The sequence below is a fragment of the Zingiber officinale genome, chromosome 9B (assembly GCF_018446385.1).
Source record: "Zingiber officinale cultivar Zhangliang chromosome 9B, Zo_v1.1, whole genome shotgun sequence".
NCBI lineage: Eukaryota > Viridiplantae > Streptophyta > Magnoliopsida > Zingiberales > Zingiberaceae > Zingiber > Zingiber officinale.
This window is the reverse complement of record NC_056003.1, coordinates 117441749-117452747: the sequence shown is the minus strand read 5'-3', so window position 1 is coordinate 117452747 and position 10999 is coordinate 117441749.

Sequence of the window (10999 nt, the reverse complement as noted above, 5' to 3'; positions counted from 1 at the left end):
GTCACCTTCGAGAAAGGTTCTGTTTTATGCACATGAATCGTCTTTTGTAACTTTTGTATTAATAAGGCGACTAAGAATATCAAATGTCAGAATATGCTAAGTAACGTCAGGTAATGGAAGCTGCTATACGAACAACCTCGTAGGAAGATTTTATTTCCTGTATATACCTTGGTGGCGGAATTGGAAGCTGCACAGACACCCTCAAAGGAAGGTTCCATTTCCTATATACACCTTGGTGGCGGAATATTCTCTATCAAGTTATTGTGATTCCCTGATAATGTTGTCTCTTGGAGATAGTCAGACTGGCCTGACGACTGTATGTTGGGAGATTAGCAAGAGAAGTGGAGAACAAAGTCCCTTAAGTCTAACCGACACTATGGTCGAACGCCTATATGCTGAGAGTTGTCTTAATGCTGAGAGATGAGAACTATGCCCCATATGTCCGACTGACCCTTTGTCTCATTGGTTATATACTGGGCGTTATATTGTAGAAGTAGAGAGTTGAGCCCGATATATCTGACTGGTGATGGGACCGACCAGGTGTACTTAATCTATCTTGGCAATGAATGGAGCACTAAGACTCTTAAGTCTGATCGGCTCTTTGACCAATCGACCGTATGCTGAGAGGCTTGTGCTTGAAGAATAAGGGGGGCTGAACTGCATAAATTTGATCGACCCTTAGGTCAACCGATTGTAGATTGAGTTGCATTGTGACCGTGGGGAGCTAGATCCCATATGCTCGATCGAAGTTTAGGGTAGTTCGGATTTATTTTATTTATCTTAGCACTGAGTGAATCGCTAAGTTTCCTAAGTCCGATCGACTCTCGGGTCGACCGACTGTATATTGAGGGACTCATGCTCAAACAATTAGTAGTGAGTAGCTGAGTCCCGGTGTGAGTGAATCGTTTAGCTATATATACTCTGACTCTGATGATTACCTCATCCTAATTTTAACCATCACCTCATCTTAACTTTAAGTGTCACATCACCTCTAGATCAGCTCACAACAACATACCATATCATTAGTAAGTCCTTCAATTTGTTAAATTAATTAGAATTATAAAAGATAGCGATACAACGCGAACTTATGGGAAAGCACTAAAAGGGAAAATTAAAAAAGAAATCAAAAGATAATTATTAATTTACCAGGTCAGGTAATATGAATTTGGGACTATTAATCTGGTTCCATAAAAGATTTCTATAGACTTGATACGGATGTGGTCCTTATGGCATGAGAGTAATTAGGGAATGAGTGAAGGACATTTTGGTCTTTGAAGAGGGGGGGTTTAGGTTTTAAGAGGGGAGAAAAGAGGAAACAGGAGGGGCAGGTTTTTTTTGGGACCGCCGCCAGCCAAGGAGGGAGCTGCTCCTTGCGTACTTCGCCGGCGCCTGACGCAGCCACCGACGCTGCTTTTCTTCTCTCCCCTACATCCTTTCAGCACCAGCGCCGATGCTGATCGTCGACCGCCACATATCGCTGGTCTCCATCTCTTCTCCCCTCCACAGAGGGGTGGTTTTTGGTTGAGCATCGCCGTCAAGCACAGGAGGCGCTTGGTGTTCTTCGGGCCGCGACCGCCGCGAAACAGCATCGACTTCTTCTCTACCGCGCTCCACAGCGCCGGCGACTCCTTCCTAGCGCTGAGTCCCGCGATCACCGCCGCCTATAGCGGCAGCCACTGCCCCTTACAGCATCTCCGGCACCCAGCATCTCAAGGGGTCAGCACTGTCCCCTCCAGTGGCCGGCACATCTGCAGGCCGCCAGCCATTTCCGGTGAGCCTACAGCAGACTCCGGCACTCCCACAGTTAACTCTGTTGGCTGTATAGTAGTTGTCTCCACTGCTTTTGGCATAGATCCGGCCCTCCGCGGTGTCTCCGGACTTCCGTCGTGTTTTCCGGCCATCGAGCCGCGATGCTATGCTATTTGTATTGTTGCTATGATGGTGAGACATTTTATCAGCTGGTCTATGAGCCGTCAGTGTGTGTCGTGGCCCAACCTGCGAGCCGAGGATATGTTTTGACTTGGAGGCCTCTTTGTGGATACATTGCATACCGGATTCCCCTTCGCTGCTCCTAGATCCGGCTCCGTTGCTGACTCATATCCATCCATCAGGCAGGACCGCTACGACTCGATCAGTGGTCCGATCAGCTCATCCATCCATCCGAGGGCGCCCCCTGGGCCAGGGTACGTCATTGCACTCGTTTCATGCTTATTTTATTATCATGTTATTATGCGTTTGCTTATGCATTTGAGGGATCCTCCTCGAGCACCGAGGTACCAGAGACCGGGGCAACCCGGTCACTGGCTGCAGGTACAGTTGCCCGGAGGACTTCAGACGACTCGGTCAACGCAGTGGACAGATCATCAACCGGGTCATGGGGGTGCGGTCAACCTTCCAGACACATCATTCAGGCAGGTTCGTCTTCTCAGCTTCCCGACAGGATCAATTTGGCGCCGCCTGTGGGAACGCGCTTGATCTGGAACGTGAAGATGAACGATGCCGGAGAGTTCTGCCATTCTCATGACCCCGGTCAGTTTTCTCGTTATTTATTCTGTCAGTTATATGATTTGTATTAGTTCCTCGGGAGAAGACCCCCGAGCCGATCGGCCGGGCGGATTATATACGAGCCACAGGCTCGATGGCAAAGACCCCCCGAGCCGATCGGCCGGGCGGATTATATACGAGCCACAGGCTCGATGGCGAAGACCCCCGAGCCGATCGGCCGGGCGGATTATATACGAGCCACAGGCTCGATGGAGAAGACCCCCGAGCCGATCGGCCGGCGGATATTATCTGAGCCACGGGCTCGATGGCGAAGACCGGCCGATCGGTCGGGCGGATTATATCTGAGCCACGGGCTCGATGGCGAACCCGGCGATCGGTAGGCGGATTATATCGAGCCACGCGATGGAAGACCCCGAACCGATCGGCGGGCGGATTATATCTGAGCCACGGGCTCGATGGCGAACCCTGGCCGATCGGTAGGCGGATTATATCGAGCCACGGTCTCGATGGCGAACCCCGGCCGATCGGTAGGCGGATTATATCGAGCCACAGGCTCGATGGCGAACCCGAGCCGATCGGTCGGGCGGATTATATATGAGCCACGGGCTCGATGGGAAGACCCCGGTATATACGAGCCGGTATCTGCCACTGGCTCGATGGCGAAGACCCCGGGCCGATCGTCGGGCGGATTATATCTGAGCCACGGGCTCGATGGCGAAGACCGCCGAGCGGTCGGGCGGATTATATCTGAGCCACGGGCTCGATGGAGAAGACCCCGAGCCGATCGGGAGCGGATTATCTGAGCCACGGGCTCGATGGCGAACCCGAGTCGATCGGTAGGCGGATTATATCTGAGCCCACGGGCTCGATGGCGAACCCCGAGCCGTCGGTCGGGCGGATTGTATCTGAGCCACAGGCTCGATGGCGAAGACCCCGAGCGGTCGGGCGGATTATATCTGAGCCACGGGCTCGATGGCGAAGCCCAGGCGAGGCGGGTTTGAATTAGCCCTCAGGACCGTCTAGCCCAGACGTTAAACCGTAGAGTCGAACCGGCGACTATAAAAACCCCGGCTTGAAGACCGTCTAGCCCAGACGTTAAACCGTAGAGTCGAACCGGCGACTATAAAAACCCCGGCTTGAAGACCGTCTAGCCTAGACGTTAAACCGTAGAGTCGAACCGGCGACTATAAAAGCCCCGGCTTGAAGACCGTCTAGCCCAGACGTTAAACCGTAGAGTCGAACCGGCGACTATAAAAACCCCGGCTTGAAGATCGTCTAGCCCAGACGTTAAACAGTAGAGTCGAACCGGCGACTATAAAACCCCGGCTTGAAGACCGCTGCATGAATTAGTTATCAGATATTCTATCTCCCCCGTTCGGGGTCGAGCGGTTGCCACTGGTCTCGGACCAGCTTCAGATATTTTATCTCCCCCGTTCGGGGTCGAGCGATTATCACTGGCCTCGAGCCAGCTTATCAGCATGTCGTATTTCTTATCTCCCCCGATCGGGGTCGAGCTATCTCCGATGGTCGCGAACAAAGAGTATCTCTACTGGTTTCAAACCAGAATATAGGTTATGCGCCCGTTCGGCTCGTGACTTTCGCCTCCACTAGCCTTCGATTCACGGGCTACACTTCCGATCGACTCACGAGTGATGCGGTCACTCGGCATCATTCCATTTAGTTCACTTGATTGCTGGGTGGCACCTTACGATCGCCCGTGGACTATTCTTGAGGCTGCGCAGTCATCACTTTCATAGCCGTCCGATCGACATCATTTCGATCGCTCGCACGACAGCGTCCGTTTAGCACCTATCCGTCCGATCGGCATCATTTCGATCGCTCGCACGACAACGTCCGTCTAGCACCTATCCATCCGATCGGCATCATTTCGATCGCTCGCACGACAGCGTCCGTCTAGCACCTATCCATCCGATCGGCATCATTTCGATCGCTCGCACGACAACGTCCGTCTAGCATCATCCATCCGATCGTCCGGTCGGTATCTTCGCGGCTGCGCACTCGGCATTGGTCCAGTTTCCAACTTGGTCTGCTCGGTATCGTTACCATCTCCTGCGACACCATTATTATAGCGACCGCTCGAGGGACATTATATTATCGGTTCAGCGATTTGGCTTTGACATCGAGAGCGGTTCAGCTCTTTGCGATTGACTGTCCAGTCAGTCGGACTAACGCCTCCTTCGACTAGACTTGAAGGGGAGACTTGTGATACGGATGTGGTCCTTATGGCATGAGAGTAATTAGGGAATGAGTGAAGGACATTTTGGTCTTTGAAGAGGGGGGGGTTTAGGTTTTAAGAGGGGAGAAAAGAGGAAACAGGAGGGGCAGGTTTTTTTTGGGACCGCCGCCAGCCAAGGAGGGAGCTGCTCCTTGCGTACTTCGTCGGCGCCTGACGCAGCCACCGGCGCTACTTTTCTTCTCTCCCCTACCTCCTTTCAGCACCAGCGCCGACGCTGATCGTCGACCGCCACATATCGCTGGTCTCCATCTCTTCTCCCCTCCACAGAGGGGTGGTTTTTGGTTGAGCATCGCCGTCAAGCACAGGAGGCGCTTGGTGTTCTTCGGGCCGCGACCGCCGCAAAACAGCATCGACTTCTTCTCTACCGCGCTCCACAGCGCCGACGACTCCTTCCTAGCGCTGAGTCCAGCGATCACCGCTGAGTCCAGCAGTCAGCACCGCCGCCTATAGCGGCCGCCGCTGCCCCTTACAGCATCTCCGACACCCAGCGTCTCAAGAGGTCCAGCACCGTCCCCTCCAATAGCCGACACATCTGCCGGCGGCTGCCTTAGCCTCCCGTAGCCATCGTCGTTACAGCCATTTCCGGTGAGCCTACAGCAGACTCCGGCACTCCCACAGTTGACTCTGTTGGCTGTATAGTAGTTGTCTCCACTGCTTTTGGCATAGATCCGGCCCTCCGCGGTGTCTCCGGACTTCCGTCGTGTTTTCCGACCATCGAGCCGCGATGCTCTGCTATTTGTATTGTTGCTATGATGGTGAGACATTTTATCAGCTGGTCTATGAGCCGTCAGTGTGTGTCGTGGCCCAACCTGCGAGCCGAGGATATGTTTTGACTTGGAGGCCTCTTTGTGGATACATTGCATACCGGATTCCCCTTCGCTGCTCCTAGATCCGGCTCCGTTGCTGACTCATATCCATCCATCAGGCAGGGCCGCTACGACTCGATCAGTGGTCCGATCAGCTCATCCATCCATCCGAGGGCGCCCCCCTGGGCCAGGGTACGTCATTGCACTCGTTTCATGCTTATTTTATTATCATGTTATTATGCGTCTGCTTATGCATTTGGGGGATCCGCCTCGAGCACCGATGTACCAGAGACCGGGGCAACCCGGTCACTGGCTACAGGTACAGTTGCCCGGAGGACTTCAGACGACTCGGTCAACGCAGTGGACAGATCATCAACCGGGTCATGGGGGTGCGGTCAACCTTCCAGACACGTCATTCCGGCAGGTTCATCTTCTCAGCTTCCCGACAGGATCAAGACTGTTAAGGTAAATCGAAAAGTACTCATAGTTGTCAGTTCAGTAGTCCAGTATCCTTTAGAAAAAAAATTCATATAAATATATTATAATTAAAATTGAACCATAAATATTTAGATGATAATTTTTCTACTGTACTATAACTATGAAAAGGAAACTAAAAAGAATATTTAATAAATTTATTTAAACAGACATAAATGGGAAGTTTATACTTTTTTATATTTTAAAAGAGGCTTACTGACCTGGCACGAGCATGATCCCGTAATAGCCAGATCAGCCCGAGCTATACCAAGCACGAAAAACTTAAGCCGAGTTGTACTTGCCCGTAATTCAAATTCAATCAAAACATGCTACTTACATAGTTTTTCTAAAGGATGTATCTAAATTTAAAAAAATTTCAAATGTACATCATATTTATTAAATAATATTTTTTTCAAAATATTTTTATTAAAAATTATAAAATATAATAAAATTCACTCGGGTTAGCTGCCACGATGAGGTGGCATAACCTAGGTGACCGCACAATTAAGTGGTCGCACGATCTAGTCAAGTGGCCAGTTGAGTTGTTGTCCGTTGGTACAGGGAACATCAGACGATCAAACTTATATTTTGATAATGAAAAAAAGTTTAAAGTTAAGGTTATTTGTTATCTAACCTGTGTGATTGAGCTTGTAGGAAAGTCCTAAGTGTTCTTAGGCAAAAAGTCCTCGTGGATTTTAGGCAGGTGGAAAACTGTAGGGGAGATAACATTAGGTCCTAAAGGGTGGTAACCCTAGGTTATGAAAAGTCCTATCTGTGGTTAGACAATTAAGTCTTGGTGGTCGAGGACTTTGGGCGAAATCCTAAAGTTAAGGACTCTAGGTGAAAATTCTAGGGGTGGCAGACCAGGTGAAAGTTTGGACGGGTCGTGGAGCTGACGTTCAACATAAAGTCCTGAAGTCTCGAACGCTGAGCAAAAGTCCAGACGGTCTGTAGGACTAGTCTGACATAAGGTAATTTATTCTGAGAGGAGTAGGTGAGGACACGTTCTCCGAAGAGGGAACAATAGGCGTCGGTTTGACCTAGGGTTCCCGTGAAATCCGAAAGTCAGAACCAGACAGTCCGGAGACTGTCAAAATTACATTTTATACTATTTGCTATTTCTCTAACTCTATTTTGCAGGAAACTAACACTTTGTAGGTTGAAGTTTGCGGCCTTGATTGGTTGACCGAACCTCCGGAGTCCGGATCGGTCGACTAAACCTCGGAGATCAAATCAACTTACGGCTAAGGATTGACCAAGGGATCGGTCGACCGAACCTCGGGTTTAGTCAACCGAACAGTGGATAGGCACTGACTCAATCGGACTAGGTTGATCGGACCAGATAAGCCAGCTAGGAAAGCAGGATCTATCGATCAAACGACGGGATCGATTGACCGAACGAAGATCCTATCCGAAGCAGCAGCATCTGGATGAGAAGCTGGCCAGGATCAGAAGGTTCAGTCGACCGATAAAGGGGATTGATCGACCGATCAGCATCGAGACAAACAATGATCTTGAGATTGTTGGATCGATCACACGTGAGAGGAGGAGTAATCACGTGGTTTTCAAAAACTCATTTTATCGGTTTTAAAATCATAAGGATGCGTAGCGAAAAGTACGTATGAAATCGAAATTAAAAAGACACGAGAATGACAAAAGTGGTTTATTTGGTTCGGAGCCTTCGGCGACTCCTACTCCAAGACCCAGGTCCCACGGACCTGTCAATAGGTAATTCACTAAAGGCCTCTTCCGGTACCTCCGGAAGAAGAAATCGAGTACAAAGAAAGTTCGAACAAGTGCAACACACTCCACTTGTCATTTTGCAGCAATCAAGTACACAAATAAAATGTTACCGACACTTTCATAAATAGAAGTAGGAGCACTCGTGTGTCGGTGTCGATCTACCGGTCGCGATAGGAAGTTCTCTGAGCAGTTGTCGGACGCAGCAGCTTCGCAGCAGAGTCATAACAGAAGTCTGGGGCAGTCGGAAGCTCAAAAGGATGCGCAAGTGCTCGTATATCAGTGTTATTTTAAAGCCTTCTCGAGACCCATTTATATAAGGCATGGAAGGCGCCTTCTAGGGGTGTCAAAAATGAACCCGACCCGACGACCCAACCCGAGTCGACCCGAAAAAAATCAGGTTCGGGTTGGGCATTTTCGGGTTCGGGTCGGGTTCGGGTTGGAGGGTTGGAGAGCAAAAAAATTTCGGGTTGGGTCGGGTCGGGTTCGGGTTGACCCGGGTTGACCTGGGTTGGCTTAAATATAGGGTTTTGTGGGTTTTTTTGGGGTTAAATCAAATTTTATTTTAAAAATTTATATGTTTTAATGTATGTTTGTATGATAATGATGGAGTATTGAGATAAAAGTGAAGAATTATAGGGAAAATAGCCCAAAAAAGTCATTTTGAATTAGATTTTCGGGTTATATGGGTCGGGTTCGGGTTGATCGGGTTGGTTGGGTTCGGGTTCGGGTTAAGGTGTTTTGGGTTGAACTCGGGTTCGGGTCGGGTTCGGGTTGGGTTAAAAAAAAAAAAAAAAAACTCAACCCGACCCAACCCGACCCGACCCACCCGAATTGACACCCCTAGCGCCTTCCATAGTCGTTGAAGGCGCCTCCAATATGTTAAACTTGATCCCGAATAGCCCGGCACGTATCCGTGGTGAGGTTAAAATTTCACCCTCCAAAAGGCGCCTTTTATAGCCATGAAAGGTGCCTTCTATGAATAGTATGAAGACGCCTTCCACTGCTTGAAGGCGCCTTCGGATACTGTTCATCCGAAGGCAAATTAGCTATTTTATCCTGTAAAACAATGTTAGTCCAATAAATCAAATAACAACCTGCAAGATAAATGTTAGCATAATAATAATGAGCAGTAGTAATTAGTTCCTGTCCTCCCAAGACCAGGAACTAGTCAAGGTTTCAAACTAGGGATCCGAAATGGATCTAACATGGATTGATGCCGACTGTCCCCTCAACCGGGACGCGTCCTCACTTAGTCACTCTCCTCCAGTGACTTACCTTAACATACCAATTTGCCAGACATCCGGCCAACCCGTCGACCTGTCTGGACTTCATGCCAACTATTCGGTCAGTCCGTTGACCTAGCTGGACTTCTCGCCAGATATTTGGTCAGCCCGTCGACCTATCTGGACTTCATACAAGCTATCTAATCAGCCCGTCGACCTAACTGGACTTCACACCAGCTATCCGGTTGGTTCGTTGACCTATCTGGACTTCCCGCCAGATATCCGATCAGGCCATCGACCTATCTAGTTAACTCCTGCATACTTGGTAAAATGGTTAGATCACAATTATACCTAACTTAATTTATTTGTCATTCATCAAAACCTGAGTTAGATTGTTAGTGCAAACTGCACTAACAGAGATCAGTGGATCTGGATCAAGTTTGACTCGGCTATAAAAGGGGACCTCGACCAGCACTTCAAAAAAAAGAAACTGAACAACTTCTACTCTCTTGTGCGTTACTCTGAGATGATTCGACGACGTTTAAACGCTGCTCCAACAATCAATGAACAATGGCTAATCCTTTGTTGTCGGTAAATACTTTGTTGTTAATTTCAATACTTGTAATTGTTATCTCTGTAAAGATTTTTCGAGTTTATAGTGATTTCCCAACAAAAACGATCAATGCTAGGCCTTGGAGTAGGAACTGTCACAGGCTCCGAACAAGTAAAATCCTTGGTGTCCTTGTTCTGTGTTCTTTATTTTCTACTGTGTTTCATTCTGTGCTTTCCAGAAAGAAAGGTAAAATTATCACGAGCACTATTTATCCCCCCCCCCACTAGCACGCATCGATCTTATAATTGGTATCAGAGCGGGACCGCTCTGAATTGGTAGAACTACCGTTCAAGTATTTTTTTTTGTTGTTTTTTCGTTCGTTTTTTCAAAAAATAAATCTTTACACCTTTTTTCCGTTTTCAATTTTTTTTTTATAAGTCAAGATTAATCTAATAACCTCTACTGATAAATTTACCGATTTGTCAAATTTTTTTCTTGAAATTGGTGCAACACTATTTGAGCCTATTTTTCACTTTATTTTCCTACTGCATTACTAATCCAAGACTAATTCTTGAAACAAGTGTCATTGTTTTTGTCTTTGCAAGATCCTTTTTCTAAATGGCCCACCAAGAAGGCTATAACACCGCTCGTCCACTTCTTTTCTCTGGTGAAGACTTCGGGTACTAGAAAAGTCAGATGGAGTACCATTTCAAGACCCAAGTGGAAATGTGGATTATAATTCAAACCGGATTCACATTCCCCATAGAATATGGAGCACTCATCCCCTGTGACAAGTGGGCCGCACCAACAAGAAAGAAGATTGAGACGGATGCAAAAGCAATATGTACTCTACAATGCGGATTAACCAAAGAAGAACTGAATCGAGTCAGCCCATTTTCAAGCGCCAAAGACGTTTGAGAGAAGCTAATCGAACTGCATGAAGGGACCTCTGATACTAAGGTAAGTAAAAGAGATTTAATTCTAAATAAATTATATAATATAAAAATACAGGAGGGTGAGACGATGAGCTAACTGCACGCACGCATCCAAAACCTTCTCTATGGTCTCCACGTAATTAGTCAAAAGGTGGAAAATCACGACATCATCAGATATGTACTAAATGTCTTTCCTAGGAATACCTTGTGGGCATCAATGGTAGATGCTTACAAGGTATCTAAGGACCTTTCCTTAATTAGATTAGATGAATTATTTTCTGAATTCGAACTTCACGAACAGACTAATGCACTGTCAGTCAAAAAAGGTATTACTTCAGTCATAGGTGCAAATAGAACGAGGGAACCAAAAGTCAAGTGTCAAACCAAACTCGAGTCCGAAGATGAATCATAGTTAGAAGAAGATTAAATCACCACCAAACTAGTCAAAGTAGTTCAGAAAGCACTTAAGAAGAAGAAGGTGGCTCAATCGAACATGAAGGCCA